This window comes from Nycticebus coucang, chromosome 2 (genome assembly GCF_027406575.1).
Source record: "Nycticebus coucang isolate mNycCou1 chromosome 2, mNycCou1.pri, whole genome shotgun sequence".
NCBI classification, from domain to species: Eukaryota; Metazoa; Chordata; class Mammalia; order Primates; family Lorisidae; genus Nycticebus; species Nycticebus coucang.
Window position 1 is genome coordinate 173377187 of NC_069781.1, and position 16291 is coordinate 173393477.

Below are 16291 nucleotides of genomic sequence, written 5' to 3' on the forward strand. Positions count from 1 at the left end.
TATCCGTTCATCTGTTGGTGGACTCCTAGGCTGATCTTGCCTATTGTGAATAGTGTGACAGTAAACGTGGGAGTGCAGATATCATCTCAATATACTGATTTCCCTTCTTTCCCATCTAGACATAGCAGTGGGATTTCAGGGTCATGTGGTAGTTCTATTTTTAGTTTTCTGAGGCACCTCCATATTATTCTCCATAATGGTTGCACTAATTTACATTCTCACATGTTCTAATTTACAAGGATTTCCCTTTTCCCACATCCTCACCAGCTTTTGTTATTTTGTGGTCTTTTTGATAAAAAGCCATTTTAACTGGTGTGAGATGTTATCTCATTGCCGTTTTGATTTGCATTTCTCTGATGACTAATGATGTTGAGCATTTTTTCATACACTTATTAGCCCCAAATAAATGGAAATTTATTCCATGTTTATGGTTCAGAAGACTATGTATCGGGCGGTGCCTGTGGCTCAAGGAGTAGGGCGCCGGTCCCATAAGCTGGAGGTGGCGGGTTCAAACTCAGCCCCGGCCAAAAAAAAAAAAAAAAAAAAACCACACACACACACAAAAAAAGAAGACTACGTATCATTAAGATGGTAATACTCTCTTAGGCGGTGCCTGTGTGTGGCTCAAAAGAGTAGGGCACCGGCCCCATATGCTGGAGGTGGCAGGTTCAAACCCAGCCCCGGCCAAAAACTGCAAAAAAAAAAGATGGTAATACTCTCCAAATTGCTCTACAAAATGCCTATCAAAATGCCAGCTAATGATTTTTTGTGTGTAAACTAATGCTCGTACTAAAATTCGTATGGAAATGCAAGGGACCCCAGATAACCACAGCAATTTTGAAAAGAAGAAAGAAAGTTGGAGGACTCATACCTCCCTAAAACATAATTTACTAAAATGCTATAGAAATCAAGTCACTGTGGTACTGGCATAAGGATAGACATATATAGAACAAAGTAACAGAATAGAGCCCAGAAATAAATACATACATCTATGGTCAATTGATTTTTGACAAAAATGCCAAGAAAAATTCAATGGGGGGAAGAATAGTCTTTTTGACAAATGGTGCTGGGACAACTGTATATCCATATGCAAAAGAATAAATTTGAATTCCTACTTCGTGCTACACACAAAAATTAAATCAAAGTGAGCCCTCGCCCTAAGTGGAAGAGTGAAAACTATAAAACTCTTAAAACAGGCAGAAATCTTTGTGATCTTTGGTTAGGGAATAATTTCTTAACTATGACATCAAAAATCAAGCAATAAAAGAGAAAATTAATAAGTTGAACTCCAACAAAATTTGATACAATACCTTAGTACTTCAAAGGACAAAATCAAGAAAGATGACTTAAAGAATAAGAAAATATTTGCAAGTCATATATTTAGTAAGAGAATCATATACAGAATATATATATAATAAAAGATAAAAGACAACCCAATTAAAAAATGAACAATGGATTTAAATAGATAATTCTGCAAGAAGATATATACAAAGGGGTGAAAGAGCTTTACAATGAGAGAAATCATAGATGACACAAACAAATGGAAAATAATTAGTATAATCTAGGGAAAACAATATAGAGATTCCTGAAAGAAATAAGTATAGACCTACCCTTCAATCCAGTAGTCCCACTACGATACCTACTCAAAGGAAAAGAAGTAATTTTATCAAAAAGACACTCATACTTGAATATTTGTTGCATTATGATTCATAATTGCAAAGATGTGGAATCAAACTAAGTGTCTATCAACTCAGCAGTACATTAACAAAGTATGGTATGTACATACTATGGAATATAGGAAATCAAAAGTAGGGAGGAGGGTGGAAAGGAGTAGTAAAAACCTACCTTTGAGGCCTCTGTGGTGGTTCACACTCGTAATCCTAGCACTCTGGGAGGATCAAATCAATTTTATGAGGCAGATGGATTGCCTGAGTTCAGGAGTTCAAGACCAGCCACAGCAAGTGTGAGATCTCTGTCTCTAAAAATAGCCAGGCATACTGGCAGACACCTGTAGTAGAAGGGAGGCTAAGGCAAGAGAATTGCTTAAGCCCAAGAGTTTGAGGTTGCTGTGAGCTATGACTCCAAGGCACTCTACCAAGGGTGACAAAGTGAGAGTCCGTCTCAAAACAATCAAATGAAAAACCTATTTGGTGAGAGACACACTGAAAGTCCTGAAAAAACTATTTGGGTGAGAGACACACTAAAAGCCCTGACTTGAGCATTATAAAGATATCCATGTAACAAAAACATTTGTACCTTTTTATTATTTTGAAATTTAAAAAGTGGATGAAAGAGCTCCTTTTTATGTCTCAGAATTTTCATAAGTGAGACTTCCTAGTATATTATAATATGATGATCATAATGCAAAAAGAACAGAAGATTGGTGAATTGAATGTACTTCTAGAAAGGTACCTTAATAAATTACTCTCAATTATAGCATGTCGTGCCCTCTTGCTTGGAAAGATATGGTTCGGAGCAGGTAGCATTTAGGGTAGTGGTTCACTTCACTCGTTTAGCGATATAGAAAGATTTAGACAACCTCATAGACTTGTTGATGGTTCCTTTAACAAAACAGATTTCAATAGAACAGAAACACATTTAGATAGACCTGAACTACTAAACACAGAGTGTGATGGGTTTGCTTATACCCTCGAGAACATATAATTTAGGATAGGCAACTGAAATTGTCTGAATAAAGTATACGCTTATAAGTAAAAATCACATTTTAAGATGTGAAATGAGAGATTTTTAAGAACATGTAATTAAGAAAAAATTTTCCACTAGGTTAAGAAAGTAGAGTAAATTTCTTAGGGACAGTGAAAAAATTCTATTCCTAGAGACAGGAGGAGAAGGAGCAGAATTTCAGAAGTTTTAGAAGGTAAAAGTGTGAGAAGATGATCTCTTAAAGTGTATCCAAGCCCAGTGATTTTATGAAGTGTGGTTGAAAAAGAGCACAAGGTTCTTTGTCAAGGTTGTGTTGCTGAAGCCCTTAGAATTGACGGAGTGCACAGCAATGTGTCATTTATTGCAAAAATATTATCAATCGCTGAAGGTAATTACTCATTTTTATATAATGTGAGAAGCAGTTCCACAGTGTCCTGAGACACATTTATCTTCAGTAAATCACAGAGAATGAGACTAATTATTCTCATTTTTCTAAACAAATGAAAGAACAGAATTGCAGACTTATCAGAATGTCATGATCAAGGTTGCATCTTCAGCAAACATGACACAGTGGAAGTTTACTATTGGTTAGGATATAGAATAATGGGAACTATTTCTCTCTTCTATGAGTGCCTAGAAAACACCAGATAAACTAAAAATCAGCTCCCTCATCCCTAAAAAATGTATACAGTATTAAAAAATATACAAATAAATTATCTTTCAGGAAAAGGTAACTGCTTCATAGTCAAGAAAAAATAAAAGGTTGCTTTTATGTCCTAGACCAATTATCTACTCTATATGAGCGAGCAGAGAAGAAAGGTTGCCGTAAGAGGAGAGATTTTCTGGGTAAAAGATTTTAGTATATCTCACACCAAGTTAAACATATAGCATTAGGTCAGGCATGGTGGCTCATGTCTATAATCCTCCTTTGGGAGGTCAAGGTGGAGGGATTGCTTGAGCTCAAGAGTTCAAGATCAGGCTGGGCAGCAGCAAAACCCCATCTCCATTAAATAAAAAAAAGTAAAATAATGAGTCAGGCATGTTGGCATGCACCTGTTTGGTAAGCTGAGCCAGGAATATCACTTGAGTCCAGGATACCCTGGGCAACAGAGTGAGATCCTAATTCAAAACAAAATTAAGCAAAACAAAACTAAACATAGAGCATCAAATCAATCCCATCAAAAAAAAAAATCAAGGGGAAAAATTAATGAGCAGAAATTAATAAAAACCAAGTCAAATAGAGAGAATGAACAATACCAATAGTTGATTCTTTGACAAGAATAATAAAATAGATAAATCTTTGGTACTATAGTTCAAGAGAAGATGAGATAAAATGAATTGCTAAATATCAACAAACTAATAATGATTATAACAATCTATACCAGTCATTTTAAAAAGTAGCTAAGAATGCATTATTATTGGAACAATTAGGCGTAATGGACACTTTCCCATACAAACACAACTTACCAAATTTACACAGGAAAAATAGAATATATGAATACTAACTTATCCAATAAGGCCTTCATGCAAAATGAAAAAACAAAACAAAACAAAACCAGAAACATAGGTTTTTAACATTTGAAAATCAGTCAGTTTAATTATTTGCATTGCCAGATTATGAGTAGAAAAAAAAGTACGATTTTCTGAGCACATGAATAACACATGCTTGATAAAATGTGATTACAAAACCTAGGAACATTTTTGAAATGAAATACATTTTCTTTTTTTTTAAACAATATTTATTTATTTAGACAGAGTCTCATGCTGTTGCCCTGGGTAGAATGCCATGGCATCATGGCTCACAGCAACCTCAAATTCTTGGGCTTAAGCAATTCTCTTGCCTCGACCTCCCAAGTAGCTGGGACTACAGGCGCCTACCACAACACCCAGCTATTGTTTTTTTTTTTTTGGTTGCATTTGTCATTGTTGCTTATCAGGCCTGGGCTGGATTCAAACCCATCACCCTAGGTGTATGTGGCTGGCACCCTGTTCACTGAGTTATGGGCACTGCCGAAATATATTTTCTTTTTAAAAATTTTTTTATTTTTACATATACATGTATTTATTAGGTTTCCATTTTTTGCCTTCACAAAAATTAAAAAGGCTTAAAATTTAATAACAAAACAATGTTTAAGATAAGCACTAGAAACAAAAACCTCATAAAGAATGAACATAAATACAGTCAGAAAAGAAAATACATATATTTTCTTAATTTGATAAAATGTATATATAAAAAGTTTGCAGCAAACAATTTATGGGGCTATGTTAAAAACTGCCTTCTAAGATTGGAAGTAGCACAAAAAGATTCTTGTGTTATCATTTGTATTCAATATTGTACTGGATGGGCTTAGCTAGTGCAATAATTCAAGAGAAAGAAATAAAAGGCATAAAACTGAAAAGAAGCAAAATTGTCCTTATTCACAGATGATGTGAAAATTCAAACTAATCTATGGATAGACTATTAGAATTTTTAAGTGAATTTGTTCCTGGAGAAAATATCAATCAATTTTGAAAAACTGTATTTATATATCAACAACCATCAGTTAGTAAATGAAAATTTATAATATCATTGATAATAAAATTAAAGTACAGCAAGTACTAGAATAAATTTACTATAGCATACATAGGACATCAAAAAATATTATACAATATTTATAAAGGTCCTTACAGAATACCAAATAAATGATGGGATATGCCATGGCAAGAGATTGGAAGACTCAATATTGTAAAATGGTATTTTCCAAAATTTCGTAAAAGATTTACAGATTTAATCAACTCAACCTCAAAATTATTGGTAAAATTTGACATGTTTTTAAATTTAGCCATAATTACAAGACAATTAATACTCAAACACACACACACACACTCATACACTCATTTAAGGGACATTACCTGAATAGCCCAATCTAGAAACAACCCAAATGTTCAACTGTAAAATGAATAAAAATATGCACTGTTGTATATTCATACTTCCCAATACTCAATGCATAGAGATGAACTACAGTTGTATGCAACAAGATGTATAAATATCACAAACAAATTCTGAAGAAGTTTATCTTGTTATTACCTTATTTAGTTGCCTTATTCTTATTCCTCTTGGCAGTTAGTTTAGAAAGTCTTTGTTCCCAATACCTTTATCATGACTTTCCCAGAGGGGACTGTGTTCTCTTTGCTGTTTCTATATCAACATGCAATTTGAGAAATTTGTATTTTGCTTTGAAAATGTATTTACTATTTGCTAACTTGAAGAACATGATATTCGTACTTCTTCCCCTATGACTTATGCAAATAATTAAAGAAGTGACATCAAGATATATTTGTAGGGGAGGTATTAGTACTTTTGAGGAAAATGTTTGTTTTATAATCTAGCATTTGCACTTCCCTTTCTGAGTTGCTTTGTTGTAAGAGTAAGGATGAGAAGAAGCCCAAGATTCAGGAAACAATTGTTTTCAAAATTATGTTTCATGGAATAAGGAGAAAGATTTCTTTGGCTTATCAGATTGTCTTTGGTGACTAAACCAAGATATTGTCTGAACGGATAGTCTATCAATAGGCTTTGGAAGGAAATATGTTTGTCCCCCAGAAAACCCACATGATATTAGTTATATATATCCTTCTGGTAGTTTCCTTAGCCCTGATATGATCCAGTGGTAAACTCTTCAATTTATTTTGAGAGAAGTTTCTCCCGTGAAAGTATTTCTGTACTGAGGGAAAAAACATCCTGATCTTTGCTTGAGGATAGCTTGCCCCGAAGAGGGACATTATGACATCTTTTCAGTGAACTTTGAACGTAACTTGCTAAATATTTTTAACAATTGCTAAGAGGTCTTAAAACCACGTTCTCTGCTCCTGTGGAAAAAGAAACTATTTTTGGTCTGTTAGAAAAATAACAGGCAGCTTAGTTGCTTTTATGCTATAGTCTAAAGAATGTTACTCGGCTTAAAGAACACATAAAACACATTCTCACCTTGCTGTACCTCCATCAGTGCATAGGCCAGTACTTACAAATGTCACACCTGCCGTGAATGTGTTGTACCTTGATTCAAGATCTTATAGCATATGATAAAACTATATAATATTTTATAGTTGAGTACAACCCTCACATTTTACTCAGATGAGGACAATGGAGACCAGGAAAGCCTAGGATCCTGCCTGAAGCATAATCAGATGGTAGATGGTCCGTAAACACATTTTCAATGAGGAGAAGTCAAATCTCTTCCTTGAGTGGAAAGCCACTAGTTAGTGTCTGACTTGAGGTAGAGGCCGAATCTAGTTTTCTGTAACATTACACTGTTGCATGTAAACTTTTTGACTTTAGAACTAAGTTAAACATTTAAGGACAAAGAAATGCAAATTCTTGTTCTATTTGTTTTCGGGAATGTTTATGTTTTTCTTTATCTTATTATTTATTTATTTATTTAGACAGAGTCTCACTATCTCATCCTTGGTAGAGTGCTGTGGTGTCACAGCTCACAGCAACCTTAAATTCCTGGACTGAAGCGATTCTCTTGCCTCAGCCTCCCAAGTAGCTGGGACTACAGGTGCCTGCCACAATGCCCGGCTAAATCTTATTTTTTAAACTGACAGATAAAATTGTATGTATTATGTACAATATGATGACGTGTTTAAGTATATATACATGTTATGGAATGATTAAATCTAGCTAATGAACTCTATATTACCTTACATAGTAACCATTTTCATACTCTCTGAGCATTTTTTAAGAATACTATGTTGTTAACTATAGTCACATTATATGCTGATATTTTGATGTAAGTGAAATTTTGTATCCTTTGACCAACATCTCCCTAATCCTTCCTCCCACCCACCTCCCTGGTGCCTGGTAACTACCCTTCTACTCTCTACTTCTATAAGATCAACTCTTTTAGATTCCACATGTGATAATAATCTTTCTGCGCCTAGTTTATTTCACTTAACATAATGTCATCCAGGTTTATCCATGTTGTCAAAACAGACAAGATTCCCTTCTCTTCTATGGCTGAATAGTATTCCATCATGAATTCTATACAATATAGAAAATTCTATACAATATATAAAATATTTATTTATTCATTCATCTGTTATTGGACACTTAGGTGGGCTCTGTATTTTGGTCATTGTGAATAATACTGTGAATAATGCTGCAATAAACACGAGAGACATACTGATTTCGTTTCCTTTGTATATATACTCAGGAGTGAGAGGAACAGTTCTTTACTGGAATTATTTAAAAGTGGTCATTAGATTCTTAGTTTTTTCTGACACATCTTATAGGGAAGATCAAGGAGAATGCTCTGAGTTTAGAGCCCAATAGAAAAAACCTGCAGTACTAGATTAGAAATTAGTTTTGACTTAGAGTTAGTTCCAGTTATAAAATATCTCAGCATCATATTCTAAAACCAATAATGAGCCTGAGATCATTAGGTGGGCAGAGTGGCTGATGGTGAATATGACGAGTTTGTTTCATACTCTGAAAATAAGACAGACCCTGGGTTAGCCTGCATGTGGCTTGTCCATCTGTAGTGAGAATTCTATTCCATGCTCCAAGAAGGAGGAAGAAGCATGAACTCTATCTAGACAAGAAATTGGTGACAGCTGCCAACAGTCTTCCTTTTAGACTTTCTACTTGAGTTTTAATTTTCAGACGTTATATTGTACAATATAATTTAACCAAATTAGATGCATTGGTAAATACAATTACTTTCGATATTCCTATTACTCCTACTACAACATACAAATTTAGGAAAAAAGGATTCTGCCTGGGTAAATTTTATTTGAAGGGGTGAATAGTAGTTGTGTATCCAGCCCCATAACAATCACAAGTATATCATATTGCCCTTTATCCATCCACACTTTCCTTTCCTAAAATATTGTTTAGCAGTGGAAAATAGTGAATAGAGCTGATTGTTCTATAGGAAGCGCATAAAAGAATGGAGCGTTAATGGGACTAGGAAGGCAGACACATGTTATTGGGAAATTGAATAATAAAAATAGACATTTGGATAATTGCAACAGATGGGCTTGACATGAAACAGAACAGCGCCAATATCCAGAATGCCGCATTTTTGAAAACAGTAGATAGAACAGTATTTATTTATCTAAAATATCTCATTTACATCTAGACAGATGCAGGTGTACCAAGGTTCATTTTTCAATACTGTATTTACAACAACCTAATTTGTGTGTAAGTATTTGAAAATAAACTCTGGTATAAAACCAGGTCAGGGGAACACCATGTGTTGAGTGGTTGGGGTGGCTCAGCAGCCGCCAGACGTGACAGACGCCTCGCGGGATCCGGGTTTCCCCAGCCACCTCCAGACAAGGGCTGACGCCAGCTCTCGCGGGATCCGGGGTTACCCAGCCACCGCCAGACGTGGGCCAACGCCAGCTCTCGCGGGATCTGGGCCTAGCTTAATTCCCGCTCTCTTCTTCACGCCCTGCCGGCTCGCTGCCGTTCACTTCTTGCACGCGCTGCTCTCTTGCCTGGCCGTAGTCCCTCCAGACGCTCGGAAGATTGCCCTGAGCTGCCGTTGGGCGCAGGTGAGCCCCGCGCGGAGGCAGGAGTGGGAACCTCATGGCTAGCGCGGTGGCAGTGCCTGGGATGCTGCCGAGGGTCTTGTTGCGGAGTTTGGCTGACGCAAGGGTGATGTCTATAGAGGCTGAGGCGCTGCTAGGCCCCCAGCATCCTGGGGAACGTGGACAGGACGCTGGAGGGGAGTTTTCTGTCCCGGGTGCCTCACCCTCCCCAGCCAAGAGTATGGACCTTGCGCAGCTGTGACTCGCAGGGGGAACAGAGACCCGCGGGTCCCTGAGAGCCCCTCCTCAGGCCTCTATCAGTGGTCATGTATGATTGGACGCAGGTGCGAGGCAGGTCGCTCGGCTTGTCCCCTGGTAGACAATGTTGATGATTATTGGCATAATGAACCCACATGTCCAACCCTTGACAGCACGTGCGTTGTGGAGGTGGCCCTTCTTGTGACCTTTGGTCTCCTGCACCAAGGCCTTGGGTCCTCTGGAGCCTGAGATGCCTTCTCTCCCGAATGCCTGTTAAACTAGTCTCTGAGCAAACAAACCAAAAGAATATGTATTTAGCGCCCGCTGCGTGTTAAGTATCTTTTCCCCAAAGTAATCCTGTGATCTCTATTTGTTTTGCGGACATTGCTCTGTCTCCATTTTACTGATAGGGTTGTTGGGAACCTTGACACTTTGTTGATTTGCTGAACTTAAATTTGCCTTCAGGCATTCTGACACCAGACTCCACATTTAAGGACGCCCCCAGGGCCACCTTCTGAAAAGTCTTTAGGGTAGAGTGGTGAAGGGTCAACCCCAAATTAATACCTAAGAAAGGAACTATTCTGATTAAATTCTGATTAAGGTTATGCATAACATATCTTACAGCGTTTTGGTCCGTCTTGTAAAAGTTATTATGTAATTTGTAAATTAATTTGTAGCTAATGGACAATCCGGGTTGTTGAAGTGTGTACTAGGACAGCATCACAGGTGGCGGCGTGGCTCAGTGAGTAGGGCTCCCACCGCATATACGAGGGTGGCGGGTTCGAACCTGGCCCCGGCCAAACTGCAACACAAAAATAGCCCGGCGTTGTGGCAGGCGCCTTAGTCCCAGCTACTCGGGAGGCTGAGGCAGGAGAATGGTGGAAGCCCAAGAGCTGGAGGTTGCTGTGAGTCCTGTGACATCATGGCACTCTACTGAGAGCAACAAAGTGCGACTGTCTCTAAAAACAAACAAAAAAACAGCGTCTCGGCACTTTTTTTTTTGCTGGCACTGATGATTGAAACTCTAGATTTCTTTATAAAAGTAACCATATCTCTCTGGTTCCCCAGTGCCCTTGTTGTTTTTTGGGGGGGCAGTATTTTATTTATTTTTAACTAGTTATTTTAATTACACAAATAATACATTGATGTATCTTCTAGTGTGATATACAGGGTGGCCATAAAAGTTCTTGTACAATTTAAAATAGTGTGCATTGCACACGAACTTTATAGATGTCCTGTATATACACACTTATTTATGTTTATATCACCTTTAACTGATTTTTTTTTCTTTTAAAGACAGATTCTCACTCTGACTCCCAGGCTGGAGTGCAGTGATCATAGCTCACAGCAGCCTCAAACTCCTGGGCTCAAGCAATCTTTCTGCCTTAGCCTCCTGAGTAGATGGGACTACAGGCCACTCCTAGCCCATTTTTCTATTTTTTGTAGACTGGGTCTCACTTTGTTGCCCAGGCTGGTGTCAAAGTCCTGGTCTCAAGCAGTCCTCATGCCTCTGCCTTCCAAAGTGCTAGGATTATAGGAGGGTTATAGGCTGTCAGAAATGGCCTCTTTTTTTTTAACTGTATTTTCTAGTACCTCTGTTACTGGACAAAGAGGGTCTGGCCGCCTACCACTGTCAGCCACTATGCAGAAACTAAGATAGATCCACCAAACTTTGTCAGAATGCCAGCGAGTCTGAGAACAGTGCAAGTAGCCTCTCCAAGACTGTTCTGTTCTTCCATTTCCAAAATCATAGTTTCATACATAAAGGTTCAAAGCAAAGACCAGATTCACTTTTATTTTAAATAATAGGACAACTCAGTGACTATGTATTACACTTCCAATTCAGAAGTTAATTTCCTAAATCACTCCTCCTAAAGCAAAATCCACCTTAACTCTTATTTTAAATAACAATCAGCAGTGCCCTAGTACAACATTTTCCAATTCAAAAGTCAGTTTCCTAAATCAGTCTTCCTAAACTATTCAAAGTGGGCATCTTTATGTTGGGAGTTAAATTTACAAAATAATAAGAATGAGAGACAGGAGGTGAAAGTCGGGTTGAACCTAAAATGACCAGGCCAGCTGTGTCATGTCTGCCTTAGCCTGACAGACTCCGTCTTGTTCTCACTACATGTGCTTTCATCTCCTCTACAGTGTTGAGGAAAAGTGGTGAGTGTGCATTTTTGCGATGTTCTAGATCTTTCATTTAAGTGTGATGCTGACTGAAGGTGTTTTGGTAGCTGCCCTTTGTCAAATTAAGGACATTTCCTTCTTTTTCTAATTTGCTGACTTTAGGATCATGAATGTGCGTTTTGTTAAAATTCTTTTTTGGCATTTATCTCAAAGATCATATGAGTGTTCTGTTTTCTGTTAATGCTAATTTTTAAATTAATGTTAGTTTTTTCTTTGGAATTTCATTGATTGAGAATTTATATTCTATGAATAAACCCCACCTGGCCATGATGTATCATTAGTGATGTAGCATTATATTTGCTCATGTTTTCTAAATATTTTTATACACATGTTTATGAGGGATTGTGCTCTCTAGAAATATGTTTTCTGGTTTTGGTATCAGAATAATGTTTGCCTCAGAATTTCAATTGGGAAATGTTTCCTCATCTATTTTTTGAGTTTGTGTGGGCTTGGTATTATTTCTTATCCAGATGTTTAATAGAACTTAGCAGTGTAGCCATCCAAGGCCAATTTCTTTGGGCGAATGTTTTAAATTATTTCTGTTATTATATCTCTTTCTCAGGGGAAAATTATATAGGGCAGTCATATAGTTTATTTCATATTTATAAAAGGGTCGAGAAGACATAGCATTTCTAAATATGTATGTACTTACTAAACAGTTTGTTGCTTTTGGTATTAATGTCTTTCAAGGAATTTGTACATTTTATCTGTGTTAAAAGATTTATTGACATAATGTTATTCATAGGAAAAATGTAAAAATAGGATATGGCATATATATGCTAGGTAATCATTACTAAAGAGTTGATAAATTTATGGAAGATTGTATCCTTTGAAAATGTCACAAATATATAAAAATGTTTATTATATGTATTATGCATACATATATACATGTACGTGTGTGTAATTCCAGTGTTAAATAATTTTGATGTCCATGTGTTAAGGTGCCCATGGATTCTGGAGAAACAGTAGATTTACTTTGTTACTGCAAAGCCTGCTTGTCTCTGGCCCACTCTTTATGTGTTGCTGACCATGTCCCAGCTTTGATTTTGGCCGTGTATTGGCCTCGTTTTCTGTTTACTCTCTCTTAACTCCTTGTCTGCCTCTGAGCTGCTTCTGTCTCATCTCTGCTGCAGGATAACTTGTAGATCTGTTCCCTTGTTCAGTCCTTATTCTTTGGAATATAACTGTGGATGGTCAACTTGGCAAATAAGGCATGAAGTTTCAAATAATATTTGTTGTTTGTCAGGCTGAAGCTAGAACTTGACTTTCTTAAGACGCTTGCTTTTGGTTTTTCTCAACCCTATGGGGTCATGTGATTCATGAACAGACAAATTGCAGGGAGTGGTGAGTAACATGGATAGCTGTGAAGAGCCTGGTGGTCAAGATCCTCTTTCACATACAGTGTGGTAGCTGTGATGGTTAATTTGATACGTCATTACATGGACTAAGGGATGCTCAGATAACTGATAAAATATAATTTCTGAGTGTACCCATCAGAGTATTTTAAGAAAAGATTAACATTTGAATAGTGAAACAGAGCAAAGAGCACCTTCATCAGTGCAGGTGGGCATCATCTAATCCATTAAGGGCCAAAGGCAGAGGAAGAGTAAAGTTGTTTTTTACTTGAGTTGAGACATCCATCTGCTCTTAGCCTTGGCCATTGGTGCTCCTGGTTTTAGGCCCTCAGACTCAATGTGAAACTTGCGTCATTGTCTTCTCTGGTTTTCAGGCCTTCAGGTTTGGACTGGAGCTAGACCACTAGCTTTCCTGGGTCTCTAGCTTGCAGATAGTAGATCATGGAATTCATTGGCCTCCATATTTGCTTGAGTCAATGCCTCATAATAAATTTCTATGTATTTCTATATATTCTACTGGTTCTTGGAAGCCTCTGTCAATTACAGCAGGCTATATATTTCTTTTTTCAAAAAAAAGTGGATCACTGGGGAGGTTCCTGTGGCTCAAGGAGTAGGGCACCAGCCCCATATACTGGGGGTGGTGGGTTCAAGCCTGGCCTCTGCCAAAACTGCAAAAAAAAAAAAAAAAAAAAGTGGATCATTGGCAAGAAAGGTGATTCAGTGAGTATGAAAACATTATTCCTATACCTATTTCACTTCTAATGTGCTTTGGTTGCACATTATTATTAAAGGTGAATACAAAAGAATACACTGATACACTGATGATTCCTCACTTGCTAAGCTTCAGGGATACTTAATACATTAATTGATGTTTACTCTGCTTTTCTTTTCATGCCAGAGAAACCTGGTAATGTTGGACTATCAGTAACAGTCTGATGGTGAAGGTGCCAAACTCTGGCATCAATGTCAGGCTTAACTGAGTTGTTTCCTGATTTGTATAACCCTCTTTCTTATCATCCCAGTTTGTCAGCATGGGGGGAATTTGCTTACATATACTCGGGTCTTTCATTCACTAATCTGTGCAGTGAAATAGCTTGAGCATCTGTTATGTGTCATGCACCATGCTACCCCCAACTTCATAGAGCTTATGTTCCAGTTGGGGAGACAGACAAATACATAAAATAATTCCAGTACCTTCTAAGGGCTATAAAGAAAACAAATTGTTTAATTGGAGAAAAGATTTGAAAAATAAGAGTATGTTAAGTGATATGATCAGGAAAGAGTTTGTATAAGAGATCTGGATATAAAAAGTAATTGGCGGCGCCTGTGGCTCAAGGAGTAGGGTGCTGGCCTGTATACTGGGGGTGGAGGGTTCAAGCCTGGCCTGGCCAAAACTGCAAAAAAAAAAAAAAAATAAAAAATAAAAAAGTAAGGAATGGAAAGTAATCTGTCTATGAATCAATGTCATAATATTCCTGGTAGAGAAAAGTTAGTCTGTGTGCAGGGCCTGCTGTCAAATTGGGCAGGTGTGTCAAGATGTTGAAGAAGAGCAGTATGTTAGCGCACATGTGGTCATGAGGAAGAGTAAAACGAGGTGATGTTAGAGGACCGTCAGGGGCTGGGTCACTGGGTCATACAGGGCCTGGTGCCAAGGGAAGGCACAATGGGAATGTCTTAAAGAGGAAAGGTCAATTTTCAGATTATTTTTGCTGAGGTGTGTAGATATTAGAAGGGTAAAAAATAGAAGCAGAAAGGCCATGTAGGAGGATATTACAGTTTTCATTCAGACATGCTAGGATTCAGACCAGAAATTAAGGTGGTGGCCGTAAAATGGAGATCCAAGTATGGGGATTCACAATATATTTTGATAATAGAATTCTTACAAGGGTACATGTGAGACTTAGTAAATGTGGAATGTAAATGTCTTAGCACAATAACTAAGAAAATGCCAGGAAGGCTATGTTAACCAGTGTGATGAAAATGTGTCAAACCGTCTATGAAACTAGTGTATGGTGCCCCATGATCACATTAATGTACACAGCTATGATTTAATAAAATAAAAAAAATAGAATTAGCTTTGCTTGTAGAAAAGCTGGACATACTGTGGAGGTCCTGGTTTGAGGAAATGGGTGCAGATGGTTATGGTAGTTACTCTTTTGGGGAATATTAGAAGGGAAACATTTGGAAGTGTAGTATAACTGCTAACAGTTTCCCAAATGCTGTTATTTCCCGCCAAACAGTAACCTCAGCAATAGAAGGCTCTAATCTTACCTTTGTCCATCCAAATAGAGATTAGATTTTTCATTTTTTTTTTTTTTCTCTTAGTTAGGGCTGACCGGGTTACTATGTTTTAGACGATGATATGTGGAGGTGATCCATGAAACTTTCTTTTACGTGTTCTTAAGGGGAAAAGATTTATCTTTCTTTTATTACTTTCTATTTGCTGCAATATGAGTAGAGTGGTTGCAGCTGGAGCAGCCATCTTGCACTATGAGATGGAAGTTATCTGTTAAGTGTGCTTGAGCATCAGCTTAAAGGGTATTAAGACACCAGCTGTGAACTTCTTGTCTCCACACTTCACTAATGTGAGAAAGAAGTAGGTTTCTGTTTTTAATGGAACTACTATTTGGCATATATGACCTTAAAATTGCTGATGAGAGAGGTCACATCATACTAGGTTTGTGAGGGCTGTGAATGAGAGTTCCATGTGGAGATGTCAGGTGTGCTCTTGGGATTGCAAATTTGTGCCTCAGAGGAAACAAATACATGGTGTGAGGACATGGCTGTGAGACCCATTACACAGCGATGGCATTAAATTCATGGATGCTAATGAGTTAAACTAGGAAGAGGAGGGAAGGGGATTCAGCAGTGATCCCTGAGTAATTCCCAACAATTCAAAGTGGGTTAGATCTATGAAGTGTTCTTAAGGTGAAAAGGTTTATCTCTCCAGGAAGGAATGGGGATATTAAAAAGAGACCGCTTAAGATGCAGGAGAAAAAAAAAAGGGAAGAGTGGCATCATAAAAATACAAAGCAGAGCTTAAAAAATAACCCTAAGTCTTGGGTGGCACCTGTGGCTCAGTGGGTAGGACACTGGCCCCATATACCAAGGGTGGTGGATTCAAACCTGGCCCTGGCCAAACTGCAACAAAAAGCTGGATGTGGTGGTGGGCACCTATAGTCTCAACTACTCAGGAGGCTGAGGCAAGAGAATTGCCTAAGCCAAGAGCTGGAGGTTGCTGTGAGCTTGATGCCGCAGCACTCTACCCAGGGTGACAAAATGAGACTCTGTCTCTTAAAACAAAACAA